At 35.3% G+C, this 25,275-nt stretch overlaps 2 protein-coding genes across 3 annotated transcripts in view; one reads left to right on the top strand and one right to left on the bottom strand.

Moving 5' to 3' along the window:
• Nucleotides 1-25,275, top strand: part of LOC146995360 (uncharacterized) — an 89,579-nt gene that overhangs the window by 18,647 nt on the left and 45,657 nt on the right. The gene's annotated exons all lie outside the window — the stretch shown is intronic.
• The window catches only part of LOC118203912 (MIF4G domain-containing protein A), a 107,664-nt gene that overhangs the window by 45,091 nt on the left and 37,298 nt on the right, over nucleotides 1-25,275 (bottom strand). The window contains exon 2 of one of the 2 annotated variants that reach the window (XM_085823500.1): nucleotides 17,049-17,191. The exons of the other annotated variant lie outside the window; for it this stretch is intronic. The gene's annotated coding sequence lies outside the window, so the exon portion shown is untranslated. The remainder of the gene's footprint in view (nucleotides 1-17,048; nucleotides 17,192-25,275) is intronic. 2 annotated transcript variants of the gene reach the window in all.

Genomic DNA, 25,275 nt, shown 5'->3' with positions numbered 1-25,275 from the left:
TTTTTATTTTCAATTTCAGTTCCATAATGATAAATCACAAATGCTGCACCCAATTTATCATCTTGCCTGGACCCGTCAGTATAAATATCCAATTCTCCAATTATTGGGAGTTTACAATCAAATTCAAAAACACATAAATCAGAAGGATGTACCAAAATATTATTAATTCTTTCAAACATATGCCTTGTAATCAAAATATCTTTATACAATTTAAAATCAAGTCTACCAGCTCTGAACAAAAATTTTTCAAAATATAATTTATATAAAATTGAAAGAGGCGGCGTGCCGGCTAGAACGCAGAGCACCTCAGTTGAGACAGTACGGAAACATCTTGTAATCATTAAGCACCAGCTCCTCTGTATCGCATCGAGTTTGTTCCTCAACCTGACCAAATCCCCGGCTCTGGATCCCCAGGCACCAATTCCATAGAAAACTCTAGGGATAATTACATTATTCAAAATATCTTTAAGAATGCCTGATTTGTTACAAAGTGTCTCACTAGAAAAAGATCTCCTGTAAAACATTAACATATGATCTGAGAGCCGATGAATTGTTTTAAAATGATCTGCGAAGGTCAACTTGCAATCAATTTTGACTCCCAAATATTTAATAACATCAACGAACTTTATTCTTTTTCCTTCATATCTAAATCGTGGAGCTCTCACTTTGATCCCAGCCCGCGGGAAAATGATTGCAAAAGTTTTTTCTAAGTTGAATTCAAAACCCTCGCCGATTCTCCAGTTTTCCAGTTTTAACATAACATTCTCAAATGATTTCTCGAGTTTTTCCAATGATGCACCATACATCAGAAGAGCAAGATCATCTGCATATGCAATAAAGTTAACATCACTGGGGAATTCCAAAATAAGAAATTTGTTTAATATGATATTCCAGAGCAGGGGAGCACTGCAGGAGCCCTGCGGACAACCAATGAAAATCTCTAGTTCTATCTCTGCAGTTTCATCCTTAAAAGCATTAAACAAGATTTTGCGATTGTTAAAATAACTCCTATAACATTGAATCGAATTCCTTGGCAATTTAAGGTTAATCATGGTTTGTAAAATAGAGTTCCAGCACACTGAATCGAATGCAGACGAAACATCCAAGGACAGCAGCACTACGTGATGCGAACTCTTATAGCTTCTAATAAAGTCAATAGTATCATATAATGCATCATCTGTAGAACAGCCAGCTGTGAAACCATACTGTCGCCGACTGAGTATCATTCTACTATTCAGGTAAAACTTCAATCTCTCAACCAAGATTCTTTCATACACTTTTCCAAAAACACTCAAAAGTACAATTGGTCTATATCTGTCATTCTGCTTTGGAATTAAAACAACTCGACCGATTTTTCAATTTCTTGGAAACACATAAAATTTAAAACAGTAATTAAAAAGCAATATAAAAATATCCAGATATGTAAAAATTAAAATCTGAACAAATATAGGATTAAAACAGTCCGGGCCCGGAGCGCTTCGACGCCTCATTTGTTCAACTGCACTTCTGATCTCTGCCTCTGTAATTACAGCGACATCCAATGGACAATCAGGAAGTCTATTCTCATCTAATGAAATATCCCCAGGTGCTCCCAATTTGAGTGATTGGAAAAGCTTCTGTCTATTGAGTTCAATCAAATTGTCAACGTGCTGAGGATTATACAGAGCAACAGCACGTCTCACGTTTTTAGAGGCAATTCGATAAAAACCATCATAATAATAAAGATTATTAAGAAAAAATTTCTTCTTAGTTTCAAATTTTGTCTTCCGAATTAGACGTTTTTATAAGTTGCCAATTCTTTTCTATATGCAATTTTCCTTTCATTACGTATATTGTCCGCTAAATTCAAAATTTGCGAACTTTTCCTCAAAGCACGTATCCGGCGTCGTATACAAGTAAGTTGTGGAGTCCACCACGAAATCTGCCTACTTCCCTTTTGTGTTGTTTGTAACTTCTTTTTAACATCGATAGACAGATCCTCAAAAAATGTTTCAATACAATTTTCAATTGTATCAGAGTCCTCACACTTCAATAAATCTAATTTAAATTTCTGCATTATCGGAGCAATTTTATAACAATATCTTGTAATCCGGTGGACATCTCTTGTTAAAACAATCTTAGGAGCACAATGAATATTTTCATCATAATTCAACTGCAAATAACGATGATCACTAAGACTCTCATCCATCAGAACTTGCAGAGCTCCAGAATTGATAGACAAACCTGGTGAGGTCATAACAAGATCAGTCCATCCCTCACCGATGGTAGATTTGAAAGTTGCAGGAAAACTCAAATCATTTAGTAAAATTATATATTAGAGACGATAAAGTCAAATACCAATCGCCCTCTTGCATCAATATCTTCTGCGCCCCAGCTTGGATGTTTAGAATTAAAATCACCGGTAACAATGAATTTATTATAATTTTTCATCACAGATTCCAGTCGAGAGAGAGATTCCTCTATGTGTTCTGCCTCAGAGAAGTAAACTGTAATGATGCGCAGTCTGCCCGAAGACAAATAAATAGAAATAGCTGGGGGGAAAGCGATTAGAAATACGATTATTTGTATGCGATTGAAATGCGATTTTATCGTGCAAAATTGATATAATTCTGAATTTTTTGTTTTACTTCCTATTTTGTGCTTTCCCAAAGCTCGGGTACCTTGGCGAGGTCGGGGGGCTCCCTCTCCAAGGAGGGTCGAAAGCCTGAGCAAAAGTGCCTACTACTTACTGACTTGGTGTGAACCCCAGGGTACCAAGTCGGTCTACAGAACTAGTGTATATTATTTGTTAACTCTTTCGCATCGAAATCGCCCGTAGCGCCCGTTCATTCAGGCAACGGCAAACCGCCCGAACGCCTCGTTTATTTTCTACCTAGTTCTTTCCCCTCCACGTTAGTGTATGGCTCATTGGTTTCGCGAGTTGTTAAAAGACATGTCAATCATTCTTTTGAAGCAAATAAAGGAGAAATACGGAAAGCTATTGACGTTCGCAGGTGCAATCCGGCCCTAAGGTGAAACTGCGCACAATGGATGAATGGATGAAACCGCAAAAGGGGGAAAGGAAAACTATTCCAAGACAAATTCGTAAACACGGGCGTTTTCGATGTTTGTTGAAAACAGATTTGGTCGTCTCTCGATGCGAAAGAGTTAAGCGTTGAATAATTCTACTTACATTACAATGAGTTCTAAAGACATTCTCAAAGAAGGACAGGCATATATTGCCACCTTAGAGACAATATTGACAAATAAAGCTTCTGGCATAAACAAGGCAGTAGCCGCTGATATTCGACATCAATTTCAATTGATGTTTAACCTTCTAACTGAGCAGTGTGTCGAGATGGCACACATGGAAGGACAAATACAACAAACGACAAGCTTTAAAGACTCTTATGCGGACGTACTTAAACGTCCAGCCCGTGACAGATCCAAAACACGGAGAAAACCAGACAAACAGCATGTCACTATTTTATACCCCACCAATGAAGGGGATAAACCGGATAATATCAGAAAGAAGCTCTTAAAAACTATTGATCCCACAAAGCTCCATATTGGAGTGAAAAGACTTAAAAATGTGGCAAAAGGTGGTCTCTTAATAGAGACCAATAAAGCGGAAGATTTAGAGACGCTAGAAAATGAAATAAATATTGTTCCAGAACTTAAAAAGGACTTACAAATTGTACGTCCTGCACGTAGACTACCCAAAATCATAATATATGACATTCCAAAGGATTTGACTAAGGAAGAACTTAAGGAAGCTATCTTAGCAATGATGAAAATGAAGGCATCGATGGCGATGGCCTACAAATCAAATTTCCTATCAAGCATAAGAATGGAAATCATTGGGTTTGCGAAACCTCACCGGAGGTTTTCAAACAATTAAGTAAGTTACGCAAATTGTGCGTTAATTGGGAACGTTTCAATTTACGAGAATATATCAGACCAACGCAGTGTTTTAAATGCTGCCAATACCGACACATTTCCAAACAATGCCAAACAGAAGAGGCATGTGGACATTGTGGAGAAGTGGGTCATTCCCACAAAAATTGTGAAAATAACTACCAACGATGTATTAATTGTGCAGAAAGGAATGCGAATAGTGATAAGCACCTAGACGAGCAGCATTCAAGCTTTTCAAAAGACTGTCCTAGCAGACAGCTAGAAATTGAAGATCTTCGAAGGAAAATCAATTATGGCTAGAGAATCTATTGAAAGTATAAAAGCGTTGCAAATCAACTTAGCAAGATCACATGTAGCAACAGCACAATTAAAAACTTGTATTTTTGACTATGATTTGATTTTTATTCAATAACCGTACTGTATTAATGACAAACCGTCTGGCTTACCGACTCAAACCAGAGTCATCTATTCTCCAAATGAACATCCCAAAACAGCCACAGTGGTTGTTAATCCACGACTTACGGTTCTAAATACTTATGCTTCTTCTACTTTAAATGTTATTACATTAAAGATTGAAAATAGGACAATAACCATTTTCAACTGTTATAGTCAACCTATAACGGACTTAACAGATTTAACTAACCTGTTAAACTTAGCTGAACGTTTCTTTGATGATCAACATGATCTTCTTCTTCTTGGCGACTTAAATGCGAAAAGTGAGCTCTGGGGCTCCCCTTTTGAAGATCCCAGAGGGCGCACACTTAGAGAATTTTTAACGATGCATAGACTGGTTGTTGAGAACGATCCGGATGGTCCCCCCACTTACAACTGCACAAGGGGGAAGAGCTGGATTGATATCACAGCTTCTAGATCAACTTCTATGTCTTTCATTCAAAATTGGAAAGTGATGGATTGTATTACTTTAAGTGATCATTGTTATATTTCTTTTGAAATCATGTATCAACATCCTAGCTCAACTCAAAGAGTTAGATATAAACTTTCACAAATGGACTGGCTTTTACTCAAGGCAAAAATTGGTCGCTTCTTTGGCTCAATGGAATCCCACTTGCCTAATGATACAGTTGACCTTAATCAACTTATAATTAAGTGGACTGAGAAAATCCAGGAATATTGTGACTTGGCAACCCACGCCAAGGGAAAATATGTTCAAACTCAACACAAAGGGGTCCCTTGGTGGACTCCGGAACTCTCCATCTTACGAAAAAGAATCCTCGCTTTGCGAAAGCGTTATCAAAAATGTACATATGATGATGAATTAAGAGCGCATTATAAGCAAGTCTATAAAAAGGACCTTGCTCTCTATAAAAGAAAGCTTATGCAAACTAAAAGAACAACTTGGAAAAAATATCTGGAGCGTCTTAATCCTAGTTCACCCTTCGGGGTACACTATGACATTGCTAAGGGGACTATGCAATCCCCTCTACAATTAAAAGCGTTACTCAAACCTGATAAAACTAAGACTTCTACAATAGAAGAAACTATACGTTTCTTAATGGATTACCACTTTCCCAAAGACTTAATTAGTGAGGATACGGCACTACACACGACAATCCGTAACAACATAAGGATTCCGTATAACTCAACAAATGATGTTCCATTTACAATTTCAGAAGTGGAAAATGCTATCAAATCCCTCAATCCAGGCAAAGCACCTGGAATGGACAATATACCTAAAGAAATTATAGCGGAAGTTTTCTATGCTAATCCGCCATTACAAGTAGCGTTACTGAATGAACTTTTCCGTAGAGGAATATTTCCCAATTGCTGGAAGACAGCGAAACTAGTACTGTTCTCAAAAGAAGGCAAAAATGGTGAGCTTCCTGATGCTTACCGCCCTATCTGTTTGCTTAACGCATGGAGTAAAGTCTATGATAAATTAATCACTAACAGATTGACTTACTTCTTAGTATCGAATTCCAAATTAAGTGAACAACAATACGGCTTCACGGCGGGAAAATGTTCCGCGGATGCTATTAAGGACATAGTTTCACAAATAGAAACCGACGTAATAATAATTACACTAATGTTATCTCTTTGGATATAAAAAGTGCATTTAATAATATCTGGTGGCCGTTCCTCTTACAGGAACTCCGAAATCTGGGATGTCCTCTAAATATTTATAAAGTTATTGAAAGTTTATTGGATAATAGACATATCATATATGAAATAAATAATGTCCAATACTCTATAAAACAAGAAAAAGGATGTGTGCAAGGATCCAACTCTGGACCACTATTCTGGAATATAGTGATGAATACAGCTTTAAAACTTGAATTAGACGAGGGAATTCATATTCAAGCTTATGCGGATGATGTCTTACTCCTAGTAACAGGATCTACGCATATGCAAATTCAAACCAAGGCAAAGTTGGCGCTTCAAAAACTTTCAGAATGGGCACTTAAGTGCAAACTCCAATTTTCTCCAGAAAAGTCAAAATCTATGTTTATTGCGATCAAAAAACGTGGTGCAGCCTATTCAGCACCAACCATAAAGATGAATGATTATACAATTAAACGACAAAAATCTATCCAATATCTTGGAATAGTTATAGATGAATGCCTTACTTGGCTGCCGCATCTAGATTATATTAAATCTAAAGTTTGCAAAATAATGAACAATTTACTTAGATTACCTGGGATGCCCAAACCAGTATTGAAAGAACTTTATAAACGTGCAATAGAGCGTACCATAGTGTACGCATGTCCAGCTTGGTGGTACCCACCTACGGTAAAAATGCGAAACAAAACAAACTCTATACAACGTACAGCACTACTAGCAATGACCAAAAGTTATAAGACTGCCCCTACTGCAGCTTTACAAGTGATTGCTGGAATAATGCCGCTTGATCTTAAATTGGATATGGAAAGCATCATCCAACGTACCAAACGAGGATGGACTGATTTTAAATATGAGGACTTAGAAATTCCAAGAGAACAGATTGAATTTCCAGTACAAAAATGGCATTCTCATCCAGCTCATATTCAAGTTTTCGGATGGGACGACAAGCCTCCAATCAATAAAGGATTGGAAATTTATACAGATGGTTCAAAGAGTGAAGACGGCACTGGTGCAGGTTTCTGTTCCTTCACGAATGGAGTTTGTCAAGATCAATTTATGTTTAAACTAGATAAGACTAGCACAGTCTATCAAGCCGAAACTTTAGCATTAAAATCGGCACTACTATGGTTAAAATCACACCACAGTTCGGCGCATATCTATTCGGATAGCCAAGCAGTATTAAAGTCTATCCATAAATACAATATTTATAATCAGAACATTATCGCTATCAAGAAACTACTGGCTTTTACAAAATCAAAACTGCATTGGATCAGAGGGCACCAAGGCTTTGCCGGCAATGAAAAAGCCGACGAGTTAGCCAAACAAGGGATATACTCGAACACGTATTTGGATTGCAAGATCCCTATGAGTTTCATTATCAGGACGACCAAGATGAAAGCTCTCGATCTATGGCAAAGACAATGGAATGAAGAAGAAGCAGGCCGGCATACGTTTACACTGCTACCGAATGTTTCGGAGAAACGGCATTTTAGTGATTTTTTCCTAAACCAAGTCATCACTAATCACGGAGCCTTTCCAATTTATATTAATAGATTCAAGTTAAAGGAATCTACTTGCAAGTGTCAGTGTGGTAATGAATCTGCGGATGCACTTCATATGATAATAGACTGTTCCAGTGTATCAACAAAGCGCAGAAAAATTTTCAAACAAACTATAACTCTAGAAACTCTAAAACAACTAATCAAGAATGACAAGGGTCGATCTTTGATATCAAGTTTTATGGAATACATATATCATAATGAATCTGAGCTATACTTATAAGCTGATTGTACCATATCTTATTATTGTACCTCTCTTGGAATACTTATATTATATTTAGATCTGTAATCGTAACATTAGTTGTATCATGTAAAATATTATACTTGTTTTGCTATATTGACATACTTATAATTATTGTATTACTTCCTATTGAATTCTTTTCTTTGTTCTACTTATTGTAAGATGTTGCATTGTATAACTCTTATGTTCAAAACTAATTCTTTGTAAATATAAAATGTAAGCTATGTAATGTGTTTTTCAATAAAGACGTTGGCGAGGCCAACACATCTCCTAGTCAGAAGACTTCAAAATTCTAACTAGGTTTTTCAAAATTCTAATTGGCTTTATCTATTCTTTGAGCTCTTGCTTCAAAATTGAAACATTCCTTGGCCTATTGGCTCTGGTGATACTTCTGCTTAAGAAGTGCGGACCAGATAATCCATTTTCATGTAATATTATCAGTTTCATAGTCTCATGTGAAATCAACATCTGGTTTAGTTACTATAATTCCCGTTCTTCCTCCACTATTATATGCGGATCTCCATTCAGGATTTTGAAAAGCCAATTCATTCTGTACCGCATAGGGCTCCTGCATACAAATTATTTCAGGAGAGGAACCAACAATCTCTTTAAGTACCTGGAGCTGGGCTTGGGCGAGTGAGCAATGATTTAAGTTTATACTCAAAATTTTCATATCAGACTTTTTCATGCTTAATGTCCAGAGAACAAATATATTATAAAAATTCAATAAAATTTCAATAAAATTTTACAATAAAATTGAATAAAATTCAATAAAACAGAAAAACTTGGAACCCAACCACAAATAATCAAAAATGTCTAAGACTCACAATCAATATCTAGATGATCCTTCAGGAAATTTCACTCACTCAAGTAACATGGACAATTTTTATCCATGGCATTATGTTTCATATCAAAGTTAGTCTGAAATTTTTCATTATAATAAGTACAATTAATGCAATTAAATTCTTTACTACTGCATTCTTTGCTCAAGTGAGCCCCCGTACATTTGAAACAGCAAATTTCAGCTTGACAATTCTTTTTGGAATGACTAAACGAAAAACATCTTGTGCATTGTCTAGGTCTAAGAAACAGTTTTAGGTCATAATTTCTCCAACCTCGGTTAATACCTCTTGACAGTAATTGATCTTTCTGGCAAGAAGCGCTCACTAAGAATACTCTATGACTATGATTCCGATTTCTTGTTGGTAAATTGAAAAGAGGTCTAACGCAGTCTCCGGAACACAAACAATTTCTCTTTAAAAGAATTCCCAATTCCTCATTTGTAAAACTATTATCAACATCGTATACAATCACACGAGGCCTTAGAAAGCGTTTCCTCCTAATAATCAAATTCTTTTGTAGGCCTTCATCATCAGCAATTGCTCTTTCCAGCCTCTTAACTTCCTCTCTATCTCCCAATTTCAATCTCAATTCACCTCTTTCTCCAAATGAAGACTTTTTAATATTAATCCCAATTTCTTCCGGTTTAAACTTATCGCAAATTTCATCATATGCGTTAATATCTGGAACCGCAGGTTTAATTACTATCTCATCCAATCCTTTAGCCGTGACCTTAGCATATGTAGGAGATCCATCTCCGTGCAGTTTCTCAAATTCGGAGGTCATTTCACTTCTCATTTTCATAATCTCTTCCCTCAAAGCAATTACTTCATTAGAATTTTCACATCTAACACATCCGGTAACTTGAGAGTTTTTCCTATCTCCAAGAACTCCAGCACAAGTCAAAATCATGTTTAGTCCATAAGTCAATTTGTCAGTTAAAGTACATCCAATTTTACGCTGTGCTTTGATTTTATCGACAACTCTATGTAAACTATTAACGATTTGCACAATGTCCCTTTCTTCATCTTCAGTTGTATTAACCTCATCTTCTATTTTATCATCTGCATTAGGCATAATGAAATTATATTAAGTGGCCGGGCTCCAAATATAATGTATTAAAAACACATAAATACAGTTAAAAACATTCAATTGCAATCTTTTATCAAAAGTATCAAAATTCCGCACACTCTGTGGTACATACAGACAGTTTAAAAAGAAAATAATAATATACAAATTTATAACACTACAAGAATTTACAAAATTCTAAATACGCAGAATACTAATTTGCACTAATTTCAAATCCAACTACATTTAAAGCTTAATAAAAGCAAATAAAAAATATATGTTTACACAATACACGCTATACAATCGTGCTAAGATTGATTTAATAATCTCTAAAAATCAATAAAATATCACAACATTCAAAATTTCCTATTTAAATACATCAATATTACATAAAAGTAGCACAATAAGCAAATAAACAAAATCTCACAATAAAATTCCATAAAATATTCAAAAATGGCCTAAAATACTTTTGAAACAAGCCAAAAAACATTCAAACATGCTTAAAATTGACTTCTACACAAAAAAATAGAAAAATCGACCAACGGGCAGAAAGTTTCAAACGCAGATGCACCAGTTTATCAATTAGTTACTCCTAGAAAACATAAAAAACAGTTTCAAAAGATTTTTCCACTTCGTAATAAGACTTGACCGGAAGGTGCAAAATACAAGGCTTTCAATTGTCAACAATCGGCATCCATTAAAATCCAACACCACTCAAAGTTTTAAAACACGTATTTCTTTAAAACCAAAAGAGCTAGAGCCGTCCTTTTTCATATATAGTTAGAGTAAGTAACAAGGTTTCTAAATATACAATCAGAAGTTATTTACACATAATATGTAAAAAGATATAAAGGAAAAAAAACTTTTCATATGCAGATGAGCTGGTTGGCCGACGCTGAATTTAAAAATCTTCATATCTTCAAAAGTATCCAGCATCCAGTAAAGTGTAGCACCTTTTCGAAAACCGGAGAAACTAAGCAATCATTTAAAAGTGGTTTCACAAAGCAAAATTAAATATGCACGGAATTATAAACATTTTAAAAACCACACACCATGCGACATGGCTGACAACCTGCGCAGATGTGTCTAATTTGGTGCTTACTGCAGAATGGATGAGTATCTGAATCTGGATTTTTTTTTATCAGTTGGAGCGAAGAGATAAAAAAAAAGCGTTATTGAGTGGTGTATGGAGAAAGGTTTGATTGCAATATCGTATAAGTGCCCAATTTGTGGCACAAATATGAAACTAGTAGAGCGAAAAAACCGTATAGACGGTTTTGAGTGGATGTGCAAAGTTACTGGAGGCGAATGTAGGCATCGAATTTCAAGGTCTGTTCGAAAGAACTCCTGGTTTGCGAAAAGTAAATTGAGCATGTGTGATGTTTTGCGAGTTACGTATATGTGGTTGGGTAAGTACGGGAACAATTTTATACGAACGGAATTACGTATTGCTAAAAATACGGTGAGATTGGAAAAGTTTTTGTAGGGAAGTATGCATGGAGTTATGTTTGAAGGAGAATGTGATGTTGGGTGGGGAAGGTGTCATTGTCGAAATCGACGAAAGCAAGTTTGGCAAGCAAAAGTATCATAGAGGGAAAAGAGTCGAAGGAAGATGGGTTTTTGGTTTGGTTGAGAGAGGGGCAGATAAATGCGTCTTTAGAGTTGTTGAAAACAGAGGTGCCGAAACATCGCTAGAAATCATTAAAGAGAATGTTCTACCAGGATCGATTATTATATCGGATTGTTAGAAAGCGTACGACTGTCTCGAGTTCGAAGGGTATGCGCACCTGAAAGTCAATCATAGCTTGCAATTTAAAGATCCAGAAACGGGTACTCATACCAATAGTATTGAGGGAACTTGGGCGGCAATCAAAAGAAGTTTCCGTGGCTCTAGTAAAGCAAAAGGACAGTTTCATTCCTATCTTGCGGAATATATTTGAAGAAGGAAACACAAGAAATCCGACCCCAGCCAACTGATGCATATATTTCTCAGGGTGATCACAGCCGTATATTCTGCAAAAGGAGAGGACTGAAGGTAAATTTCATTTATTATTATTGACTTAAGTAAAATATTGGGTGCTTTTCTAATATGGCAGTTTAGATGTTCGGTAGTTGCTTTATTCTGGCAGCTTTACTTTTGTTTTGTATCATTTTTCTGGACACATTTTTTTTTTTTTTTTTTTTTTTTTTCCCAACTCGAATCAATGGAGTTGGTTCCGCGCGAGTTTCTGCAATTCTCTGATTTCTTTAAGTGAAAGCAGACTTCTGAGTATATAAGCAATGGATAATTTATTCAATGTCTGATTTTCTTAAGTAAAATAGATCGATGTGCACATGGGCAAAGCTAATGTGGTGCGCAATGCCGAGTTTGTGCAATTCTGGGATTTTTTTAAGTGAAAATACATCGATGTGCACATGGGCTAAGCGAATGTCGTGCGCAATGCTGAGGATGTGCGCGATGCCGAGTTTGTGCAATTCTGGGATGTTTTTTTAAGTGAAAATAGATCGATGTGCACATGGGCTAAGCAAATGTGGTGCGCAATGGCGAGGTTGTGCGCGATGCCGAGTTCGTGCAATTCTGAGATTTTTTTTAAGTGAAAATAGATCGATGTGCACATGGGCAAAGCCAATGTGGTGCGCAATACCGAGGTTGTGCGCGATGCCGAGTTTGATGCCGATGCAGCTCTGGGATGTTTTTCTAAGTGAAAATAGATCGATGTGCACATGGGGAAAGCCATGTGCAATGTGGTGCGCAATGCCTAGTTTGTGCAACTCTGGGATGTTTCTTTAGGTGAAAATAGATAAATGAGCACATGGACACCGAGTTTGTGGAATTCTTTGATGTTTTTCGAGCGAATACTGATCGTTGTGTAAAAGGGAAAACGAGGTTGTGTGTGATGCCGAGCAGTAATGTAACTTTATTTATGTGCAATGTTTAAGATATCGTTTGTGTATTTTAAATTTATATTGCTGTTTTAATTGTGAATTATATTTAAGACATCATTTTTCATTTAAATTGTATTTTTAATTTTTTGGTTTTGATATGTTTATAACGCTTTCCGACTTACGATATATATCGATAGCCTGACGATCTACTCAACAGTGGCAAAACTGTAGACTTTAATCAAGTAACGTTTTACCTCACATTTTAATACGTAGTGTTTGGTATCGTAATTCCACTTTATAATATGAGCTCATTCATAATATGTGTGTGTGTGCGTATGTGAAGTATTGCTTAGTGTTCCAAGTTTGTAGTATTTATTTTATTATATTATTTTTTTCTCATTCTGAGAAATTAGATTTTTTTATTTATTAATGCGTAGAATTCTAGTATGCCTACACAAAATATGGCGTGATTTAGGAATTTTAGAAACTGATATGAAAGCTGTGTAATGATGTTCATATGCAATAAAAAATATTCTTTTTTATTAATACAAAGTTTAAAATTTTTAGAAAATAATGAAAATTGTCTAATAATTGGTATTTAAAGAACTATGTCGTTACGTAGCAAGAAGGTAATTTGTAAAAATGATAAAATTGAAATGTTCCACAATATGAATTTAAATTAAATTTTTTAAATTTTATTTGTATAAATGCTTTAATAAAAATCTCTGAAAATATTGAATCTCTACAAGTATTAGAGACTGCGACGTTGTTTATCGTTTCAATAATTGGTAGAATTCGTTCACTATATCATGGTAATTTTAAATATAAACAATTTATTATACTTATTATCAGTAACGCCTAAGCTTAAATGTTATAAATGTAAATTAAAAGTAAAGAATTTGATATGACTTTACAATAATAAACAATTTATTCTTATTGTTTTTAAGAGAAAATAGAAAGTAGGCGTAGTGTAAATGCGAGACTTACATCGCGACGTCACAAGCTTAGTCCCACCCATTTATGGACGTCACACAGCTCCTCCTACTGAACTTTGTTGATGCAGCTTATTCTGCGCTTTTACCGAAGAAATGAAAGAAGAGATGAAATCTAGCCAAGGAAAGATGGAAGGGGCCGTCAAATCCGTTAAGGACGAAATGAAAGCCGTTCAAGCTGGTCAAGAAAAGATTGAAGCAGGTCAAGAAGAAATGAAAAGAGAAATTACCTGCATAATAGAAAATAAATTTGAAGCTATGGAAGGCAGAATTGACACAGTTGAAAATAAAGTTGGACAAACTGAAGAAAACGTTTCTTCCGTAAAAGATCAAATACAAGAAAAGAGTTTCTTCTGTAAAAGAACATATAGAAGGGAGCACTTATTGGTGCGAGCAGTTATTTTCAGTCATGAAAGGTAATAAGTCTCTAATTAGAAACCGTATTAATGATGCTCACCTTGGGTCAGCTTTGAAAGTTATCACTGCAAACAAAATTTCTCCCGAAATAGGAAAGATAATAGCAGAGAAGAGATGTCAAGTATCAGGACGTAAACATTAAATTTTTCTTGTTCTTTTCTATATAAATATATACATATGTTTATTATTGTATTATTCGAAATAAATCTACGTTTCTATGAATATTGTTTTTTTTTTTTTTTTTTTTCCTAAAGTTAAACCTTGTTTGTTTGGCCCAAGTGTACCTATGAGTTTGACATCCCTGATGTAGAGCATTTTGTGATACTTCTTTGGCAATATGAAGCAACTCCAATGATGAAACACAGCAATAACTTTTATTTAACACTCAAAAAAATGGCGACATACAAACAAGAAGAGAAAACATATTCTCTCATTTAAAAATAAATTACATTCTTCGTGCAAGAGTCGCACGAGGCACTCGAGTCTGGTTTCAAATATTGCCATTCACAAATACCTTAATGTTCATCTATTTAAATTATTTAAACTACAAGATTTTAATATTATTTAAAGCTGTTACAACCTCTCCACCAACGGAGAGACTTTTGCCGAAGGGAAAAGTTCTGTAAATTTCGAAAGTTTATAAGCTCGGCTTGCTCAATTGCTTAAAGAGAAAAGATAACTTCTCTCATAAATTTTCAAATTTTCAGGCCGAAAATTTTAAATTTTAAACAAATATTTTTACACCACATTTAAATAGGAAGAAAATGGACAGTGTTCAAATTAGTCTTCTTTTTTTTTTTTTTCTTGACAGCGCCTAGATATCTTCCATGGTGGACCAGTTCCTCGGCTATAATTCACAGAAAAGCCTTTCCTCAGTTCATCTTTGCCTTTCGGATAATATTCATTGGTCATTTGCTTTCGACAATTGTTTTCTTCGTCTATTAGTAGAGGCTTTGATATTAAATCAAAAGCCGAAAGATGATGATAACGCTGCATTGCAAAATGATTCTCAATATTAATTTCTTTATCGTTTTTCAAATTTTCGTGAACATCTTCCACGTTTAATTCTGGAGATTTAACTTCTTCTTCAAATACATCTCTGGATGCTTTATTTTCTTCCTTCATCGGTTCCAAGATCTGCTCTTCAGCTATTTTTCTTTTCCTTTGAGCTCTAGTAGAAATGGCATTAAATGGTATCACTAAGTTTACGTTCAAGTGATAAACTAATAAAATAAGGCAGTTCAGTGTTAACAGGAAGTAATAACCTGATATCACTAATATTACGTTCAGTGATGAACTAATAAAATAAGGCAATTCAATATCAACAGGAAGTAATAACCTGGTATCACTAATATTATGTTCAGTGATGAACTAATAAAATAAGACAATTCAATATCAACAGGAAGTTATAATCTGGTATCGCTAATATTGCGTTCAGTGATGAACTAATAACATAAAGCAATTCAAAATTAACAGGAAGTAATAATCTGGTATCACTAATATTGCGTTCAATGATGAACTAATAAAATAAAGCAATTCAATATTAACAGGAGGTAATAATCTGGTATCACTAATATTATGTCCAATGATGAACTAATAAAATAAAAATAACGCACGATTATTCGATCTCGGTCGGTGCCTCCAAAATAATTATGACTGTGATACTTCTTTGGCAATATGAAGCAACTCCAATGATGGAACACAGCAATAACTTTTATTTAACACTCAAAAAAATGACGACATACAAACAAGAAGAGAAAACATATTCTCTCATTTAAAAATAAATTACATTCTTCGTGCAAGAGTCGCACGAGGCACTCGAGTCTGGTTTCAAATATTGCCATTCACAAATACCTTAATGTTCATCTATTTAAATTATTTAAACTACAAGATTTTAATATTATTTAAAGCTGTTACAATTTCCATCATTATCTATACGGCAGAAAATTCCTCCTCCGCAAGGACCATGCCTCATTGGCCTGGCTTTTAAATTTCAAGAATCCTGAGGGTCAAATAGCCAGGTGGATACAGAGACTCCAAGAATATGACATCACTATCCGTCATCGTAAGGGATCATCACACGGGAACGCCGACGCCCTGTCTAGACGACCTACCCCAGAATGTTGCCGATATTGTTCCAGGGTGGAAGCGAAATACGAGCTGCTGACTCCGGTCGCAAAACAAATTATAACATCAACGTCGGCTGTTCGAGACCCGTGGAGTGATGATGAAGTCAGGAAGGACCAGCTGGAAGACCGCGACATTAAACCCATAATTGATTTAATGGAGTCATCAAACAGAAAACCTACCTGGCAGGACATTTCTATCTGTAGTCCTACAACAAAATATTGGGCACTCTGGGATTCACTTCACATTCTAAACGGCGTCTTATACCGGAAAATCGAATCGGATGATGGGAAGACATTTCGATGGCAACTGATACTTCCAAGATCCCGCATTCCTGATGTCCTTAAAGAACTACATAACAGCCCTACGGGAGGTCACTTTGGAATAATGAAGACCTTACAGAGAGTTCGTGTTACTGGAATAATACAAAGGATGACGTGCAAAGGTGGTGCCGATCTTGCGATGCCTGTGCAGATAGAAAAGGACTGAGAAAACGCAGCCGAGGCAAGCTGCAACGTTACAACGTAGGTGCGCCTTTTGAACTTATCGCTTTTGACATCTTAGGACCTCTGCCACGAACTGAAGATGGCAACAAATACATACTCGTTGCCATTGATTACTTCACCAAGTGGCCTGAAGCGTATTCTATTCCTGATCAGGAGGCTGTCACAGTAGCTGAGGTGATAATACAACACTGGATATCCAGGTTCGGCGTGCATCTTCAGTTACATTCCGATCAGGGAAGGAATTTTACGTCGGCAGTAATCAAAGAACTCTGCAAACTACTCGGCATTGACAAAACCCAAACGACGCCATTATATCTCCAGTCAGAGTAGACTGGTAGAGAGGTTCAATCGAACCATCCTTAATAACCTCTCATTAGTGGTTCCCAGGAACCAACAGGATTGGGACAAGAAATTACCACTGTTTTTACTGGCTTACCGCAGTGCTGTTCACGAGACTACCGGCTATTCCCCATCACAGATGCTCTTCGGTCGTGACCTTCGTCTGCCTTGTGATCTATTGTTTGGTCGCCCTCAGACGATGAAGGAGTTAAACACTCTCAGTGAGTTAAACAGATAACACTAAAGTAATAGAAGACAAAAAAAAAAAAAAAAAAAAAAAAAAAAAAAAAAAAAAAATCAGTATAAATTAAGCTCCCAACTGCGCATACCAGGATATTTATATGAAATAAATTATCAAAAGAATCATATGCATTGATAAGAAAAAAACAGGAAAAGTTTCGCAGTCACAAGGAAGCAAAACAGAGGCAATTATGGAACTATAAAACTAATTTTGAATTTAAGTGCCTTTGTTAAAATGAACATGCGCTAATTTCAATGAATGGAAAAGTAATTGTTTCTCTACTATGAAATAAAATTGAGAAGGAAAAATGGAAAATATTAAAGAACAGTTTCTATCTATAAAATCTTCAGATTATCCTCTATCACTTAAAAATGAAATTACCATTAAAAATTTCAAAAGATTTTTAAAATTTAAAACATAAAACAAAATCTTAAACTTTCAGTCTGCTTTTCATATTCATATCGTAGCTTAGCACCAAATAATTTTAAGCTGAATAATTAAGAGAAATTTATTAATATTTAGAATTAATTCCCACAAATTCAATATACTACAACATGAAATAATATATTTAAAATAATAATATTTTAGAAACAAAACAATCGTTAGGATATTATTCCAACAAAATTAACGCCATGGGGAATCGTTTGAACTTACTTAATAAAGAAAATACTTTAAAAAAAATGTTATTATTTTTTCTTTTATCGTTTGCGAGTAAGAAAACAATGCAGACTTGCAGAAAAAACTTCGGCAAAACTTCGGAAAATTGCTTCGGCAAGAAACGTGATAGCAATTTTTATTCTGCCATAACAACAAAATTCGAATAGGGGATAGAGTAACAATTTCTTCTAGGTGTTAAAAAAGAAATCTAAAAAAAAATAATAATTTCTTTTGAATCAATATAGAAATATATATGTAATTCAGAATTATGCAAAACTTTCGGGGTAAGGAATCTGACACATTCAAGCCAAAAAAATAAAATCGAAAACTATGTAATTTTTATTTTGTTGCACATATACCGTGTCTACAAAATTCCTTACCTGGCCTTTATTTTCGCAACCGTTGGTCATAGGCACATACTCCAATAACAAAAATGTTTTAAATGATGAAATATTCATGTTTTCACTTGATTTTTTTCAAGTCAATTTTGCAAAAATCAGAAATTTATCTTTTTATACATTCCTCCAATTCTTATACTTACATTTACAAAAATTTGGCAATTGTTATAAAAAAGTAAAACAAAGAAAATTTGACCCCCATTCGACAAAACTTCGACCGAGATATTTAATTTCAAAATTTGCGATTTTTGGGATTATTTTGCATTGAAGGGTAGGTTAACTAATAAATTGAAAATAAAAGATCTGGAAGTTTTCAGATTTTATATTACGGCCAAAGGAGCGTTTTTAAACGTTTTGTGTGTTACGTTTACTTATTAAATATCATGTGCTTCGCACTTAAACCACAAAATCCAATTTAACAGCGATAGCACCAAAATATTTAAAAGATCATAACTTTAGAATTTGCGATACACAGTCTCGTGAACTGGAGATAAATCTCCCCCGCCTCGTACAGTGTTGCCATTGCTCGCTTTGAAATCGTAAGTTTATCAAAAATTCTTTAATGTTTGACAAAATAGAAATATATAATAAAACAAATTCCAAATTTGGGCTTCTAGATGCCTATGTTCGACTGGAAGACTAAGTTATTCAAAATTTGATGTCTCTAGGCACCGTCAATTTTTTCACAGTGCGAGAAATACACATATATTCATACAGATTCTTCATTATTTAATTTATGATAATATACAGGGTTAAATATAATACAGGGTTCTAATATTTGGTAGTAACAAATTGAAAAGTAAACCGACTCAAAATGTCAAAAAGAAATTAATAGCCCTTCTGGGCAAATTGCCCGTTTGGGCTAATAATTGTGATTGGAGATCTAGCAATGCTTGATTACCTAGGCACTGTCGATAATGCAATAAAAGTTACTTTCCAATAAAATGTTGATATTTAATGATTAATGTTTCAAACAAAAGTAAACAAACAAAAATAAATATAAACTGCGATAAAATGTAATTTAACAAAAGAAAATATAAACTGCGATAAAACATAATGACGTTAATAACCAATAAGACAGCCAATAACAGTAGCAAAATGTAGCGAGAGCTAATGCTGCAAAAAAATTAACTAAAAAAAAATCTGAAAGATTTCAGATTTAAAATTACGTCCAAAGGGGCGTTTTTTTTAACATTTTGCGTGTTACCTTTATTTATTAAAAATCACATTCTCCGCACTTAAACTATAAAATGCAGTTCAAGAGCAATATCGCAAAAAAGTTTTAAATTGAGCATATCTTTAGAATTTCCGATACAGAGTCTCGCGCACTGGAGATAAAAATGTTTTTTCTGTACAACGTTGCCATTGCTTGCTTTGAAATTCTTGAGTTTGTGAATCAAAAATTCGTTCATGTTTTACAAAATATGAAATCGATAATAAAGCAAATTCCAAATTTCAAATTTGGGCTTCCATATGCCCATATTCGCAGTAGGATTACGTCATTCAAAACGGATTCGACGGCTCCATGTACCGTTGTTTTATCACAATGCGAGGAACATACATACATTTATGCAGATTTTTCATTATTTAATTTCTTCAAATATAATCCAGGGCGATAGTATTTGGTGGCAACAGTTTGAAAAGTGAAACGGACATTCAGAGTGAGTCGATGAAAAATCGCAAATCGAAACAATAGTCCCTCAGGGACATAGCCCCTTTGGGCTAATAAAAAATAATTAAAAAAAGAATCTTGAGATTCCGATGAGAACGTTTTTAACAACAAAACTGCCAGCAAATACACACAAACAGGAAATGCCAGAATCACATGAATGAGTGTTGAACGCATTCATGTGATTTCGGAGTAGACTATAACCTTGGTCGGTAGAACATCGCGCTTTCGCCGTACAGCAGTAATTCACAGATATCGCCGACAGCAATGCAATTGTGCCTTTTGCGGCAATTTAACGTTCGATTGACAAGACCTGACAAAAAAAAAAAAAACATTTAGCAATGGGTGTCCAACTTTATATACTCTGAAGGAGGCAATACAACAAAAAGTTACTGCTGTTGGCCTAAAATGACTCTTAGTCCCGAAAAACCATCAAGAAAGACTTGTCAGTTAACCCCTTCGCGCCGACTGTCACGTATACGTGCCAGCAACGAACGCAGTTACCTACCGGCCGACACGCAGGCGTGCCAGAGGATTGTTCCATTCTCTACCGACTGTCACGTATTTGTGCCAGTACTTTGGAACGTTTTTCAAACTATAATTTCTGCCACAAGATGGCACTGTATGTCCATATGGTTTCAGATACATGTCAATTAGACCTTCTACTCGAAATGAGAGAAGCATGACTCACATACACGTGTTTTTGATTATATAAACAAACGGGGAAATAAATGTTTCCGAATGGCGTGATTTATGACGTCTCTTTAAATCGCACTTTATTCGCACGTGGTAGTTGTTTACTGTAAGTAGAGAAGTTTTATTTGCTCTAAAGCGTTGGGTATTTCGGTTTGCAGTTCAGTTTTCAGAAAATAATTAGATCTTGTTAGACGTGAATTCTTTGTTTTTACCGTTGCAATGTCGAAGCGTCGAAAATGTTTAACAGAGCATGAAATAGCAGAAATGATGCAAAATATTTCAGATATTGATTCTGAAATTCTGATATTCTGATATTGATTCTGAAAGATTAACTGAAAGACATTTTCCAAAACTTTGTTCAGAAGAGACTGATAAGAAAATGAGACGACGATGCTTCGTTTGTTCACATTCCCGGAAAAATCCTCCAAAACGGCAAATGAGTTATTACGAGTGCAAGGAATGTAACGTAGGACTGTGTGTAGATCCCTGTTTTCAAATTTTTCATACGAAAAGAGAATTTTAAGTAATATATTTAGTTTTCAGATGTATAATGTTAAAATTCATAAAATGGTGAGTAATTAAAATAAAATGTGTAAAATATGCATTTAAACAAGAAATAAGGTAATTAAAGTATATATATAAAAATATTTATAAAGCATAAGCCGTTTAAATACTCTATAGAGCATTATTAAACAATGCGTTGATACTTCGGAAATTTCATGGATTTAGGCTTAGTAGCAAAAAAGCCCCTGGCCCTGGAGAGACGCTCGCGTAAGACACTGCCGGCCTCAGCGATAAGCGCGCGTTTTCGCTACCCGGCTCGAAGGGGTTAAGGAAGTTTTAAATTCAGCCCACACAATGTTTTCAATTTTGTCCGAAATTGCTGCGGTAAAATTTTATCCATCAGGCTTATACACAAATCAATCTTGTAATCGAAAATAATACGATAATTTAAAAGTTATATAATAATCTTTTTTATCCTTTTTAGTCTGAAGAAGGGGGTAGGATAATGTAAAAAAGAAAATCATAACCTCTGAGGAAAAAAATTATTCAATCTAATCAGCGTAGCCTCTACATACCTGGACGTCGCATTTCTTTTCTTTTGATCCATCCGATGCGGGGAAGTAAGATTACCTCCAGTTTATTTAAAGTTACTCTCGTATTATCGCAGCCGCCTTAGTTGGCAAATTTTTAGAATACGCCAAACTTTCGCAACTATGCATATAACAATTCTTCAGTTAAAGAACGTCACAGCGTCACCAGCTTACCAGCGGCCGAGCAGCAAAAGTCGTTAACAATGGTAACAATAACGGGCTGTTTGCATGCGCGTTTTAGTTTTTTAACCATGCGTAAGTGGATGCGAGCCAGTTTTCCTTAAAACGTCCTCCATGGGGCATCCTCTCCTTTCCGTGTATTACCTAATGGCAGTGCATGTAATAAATTTTTAAAAAAGGAACGCCATTTTCGTAAGCGTTCTTATTATTATATTCCAAAGTTCCAACAGTGTTTACAGACAAATCGTGGTATTTTTTACCTTAAAATATGTGTTTGTGGAATTTACCAGCTGTGGAAGAAGCTGGGGAAATACTATATCCTGGCAAAATGTAAAATTCTGCCAGAAAAGAATACAAGGATTTTACTAAAGGGAGTGCTGCTAATGATATATGTGTTTAGTAAATAGGCGGTGAGAAATGGCGAAGTTGTAAACGATGCCGAATTTGTGCAATTTTCTGATGTTTTTTTAACCGAAAATCGATATGTATATGCGGAGAAGAACAGTGCAAAAAATTACAGAATTTTGCGAGAAATGTGTTTTATTTTTTAATGTACACCATATTATGTAATAATTGAAATTTATATTTTAAATTACTAAAGTATGCATTCGTTTGCTAAATGTTCTTCTATTCGCGATAAATATCCATAGTTTTGGCAACCTAGTTGCGGAAAGTGCCAACTTGCACCCGATCACCTTTTCATCCGCAAAAAATCACCAGACTGATCTAACATGGATGCGTTAAATGTAAGTACATGTTTGAAAACGAGACCTCGTTCTCAATTAAAATCATGGAACTATTAATGCTATCTGCCCGTTAGGAGCTGCACACTATACTTCGATCTACACACCAGCATTATATAAATTGCTTTAGATTTTGAAAATATTTAATTTAAAATGATCTTAAAAGAATCTTTCTGTTTATTTGATGGTATAACGACTGTGATGGAAGTAAGAGGAAAATATTATACTACACTGCTGGCCACCCAAATTGCAACACCAAGAAGGACAAGAGATATCACAACAAAATTTATTTGGTAGATAACATCGTGACCAAGTATCAAATGATTAAATTTATAGACTTCTGTGAAGTGTGGTTCCTTCCAGAATCAGTAGCCAGAGTAGCCGCGATTGTTAGAGATTACCGCTGCCACACGCCTCGGTATTGATTCAAAGAGACTTTGGATGTGTTCTTGGGGTAGAGCAGACCAAGCAGCTTCCACACGTTGCCAATGTAATCTGGTATGTAATCTGAGTCAATCTGTGGGCAAGGAAATATGGCTGAAGGTAAGGAAGGACAACTGGCTCCAACACCTCGGAGATGTAGCGCTGGCTGTTTAAAGTACCGGCAATGCGTACTAGAGGAGTGCAAAAGTGATATCCAATACCGCCCCATAGCATAATACCCGGTGCAGGACCAGTGTGGCGGTGCATAACGCAACTGTTCATCATCCTCTCTCCACGGTGTCTCCAGACTCGAATTCGACCATCGTGGTGTTGCAGGCAGAAGCGTGACTCGTCAGTAAAGACAATGTCATTCCATTCTGCCGTTCACACCCTTCTTTCATCTCACCATTGGCGGAGAAGACGTCTGTGGTTCTGCGTCAAGAGTACACGAAGCAATGGACGTCTTGCGGACAGACCACTCTGCTGTAAACGGCGTCGAATGATACGCGCAGACACTAGATGATGCGTTACAGACTGAATGTGCTGTGCTATAGTTAGTGACGTGACTGAGCGATCCGTCACTGCCATGCGCACAATGTTCCTGTCATCACGTGAAGTGGTGCACTGAGGTGGATGCGATCGAACACGTCGGTCCGTCGTACCCTCCTGCATCAAACGGTCACATATCCGCATTACAGTTGTTTGGTTTCGTCCAACACGATTTCCCTGAAAGATAATCCACACTCTCCGTAGGCCACTACCCTTCTTCTGTCGAACTCGGATACTTGATCAAACGATGATCGCTGTTTACTACGAGGCATAATTGATCGTTTTTTTTATAAAACCACAAGAAAAACATACCGAACTTGAAATTGTCGAAAACTCAAAGCCTTAAATAGCGCTTTGAAGTGGCGCCATAGGCGCGCGTGATGTGCGTCTGCGCTGAAATTCTAATCATTTGCATACCACACCTCCGCTAATGCATGTTGTAAATTTCATGTTATTTGCATGCTTCCTTCAGGGTGTTGCATTTACGGTGGCCAGCAGTGTACATAAAACAGCTATGTCGAAGTTTTAAAAAGTCCGATTTGAATATTTCACTGTCATTGCCAATATATATCCGTGGAAATTTAAAGAAGATTGGCTTTGTAGAAAAGGTAAAAAAAAAAACTAAGTTTCAGTTTTTGACCAAAATAAAAACAGAAGTTAAACTAAACCGTGTAAAAATAATTACATATATTGACGTATAATTTTTTTCCCTTTTAAACAATTTTATCTCAAATATTAATCAACTATATATAATACTGAATCGCGTTTGACTTAGTAGTGCATTTCTGTCGTGCATTTCTGTCAGGTGGTTTGGCAAGAGAGTTAAGAAACAGCGTGAGAATAAGATCTCTGATAGTAATAAATAGTCTGATATTCTGCCAATAGTTAACGCAAATCTAAGATAATCATAGATCTAACTATGATGAAATAAATTAAGATGAAACGGAGCATGGAAACACCCGATATTTCGCGATCTTTGTTCAACGTTCAACAACTGTAACGTTACATCCTTATCTTAATTGGCTCTATGGCAGACAATATGCGGAACGATTAAAAACGGTTTATTAAGCAAGCAAGAAAAGAAAAAAAATTGTTTGTCATTTTTCCCCCGTCTAAACTGAAGAGAAAGGCCAAAAAATAATTCATCAAACAAAGACTGTTACATTTCTCATTTTCTTCATCTGGCTACAAAACCAGGCATTATTAATTGTTTTTGTATTCTCTTCTTTCATCAGATATACTATAAAAGGTAGAAAATGTAGGCATCGGATTTAAAACTGTAAACTTCACTTTATATTTTAACACTTAAAAGAAAGGGTTTTACGAAGTAAAAACTTTAAAAAATAATAATTGAAGAAAAGGGAAGACGATTATCTGAAAATTCATTTTGAGAACGACAGTCATAACAATAATAACATAGATATAGCTACAGACATCTATAGCATTTAAAACTGAAATTGATCTTAAGTTCTTATACGTGTATTTATATATAATGGAAGAAATTTAGAACCGATTATTCATCAAGACAAAAATTTGAAATTAAATAAATTTCAAAAATTCCTATAAATATAGAATACGAAATCTGTAAACGTTAAAAGAAAAATTTAAATAAACCATCACAAGAAAAAACAAAAAATAAATAAAAAAATAAAAAATAATGAAAAAAGAAGAGCA

The sequence above is a fragment of the Stegodyphus dumicola genome, chromosome 9, assembly GCF_044657685.1.
Source record: "Stegodyphus dumicola isolate Sdum_Otavi_A_Nest chromosome 9, ASM4465768v1".
NCBI classification, from domain to species: Eukaryota; Metazoa; Arthropoda; class Arachnida; order Araneae; family Eresidae; genus Stegodyphus; species Stegodyphus dumicola.
This window is presented reverse-complemented; position numbering and strand designations above follow the sequence as displayed.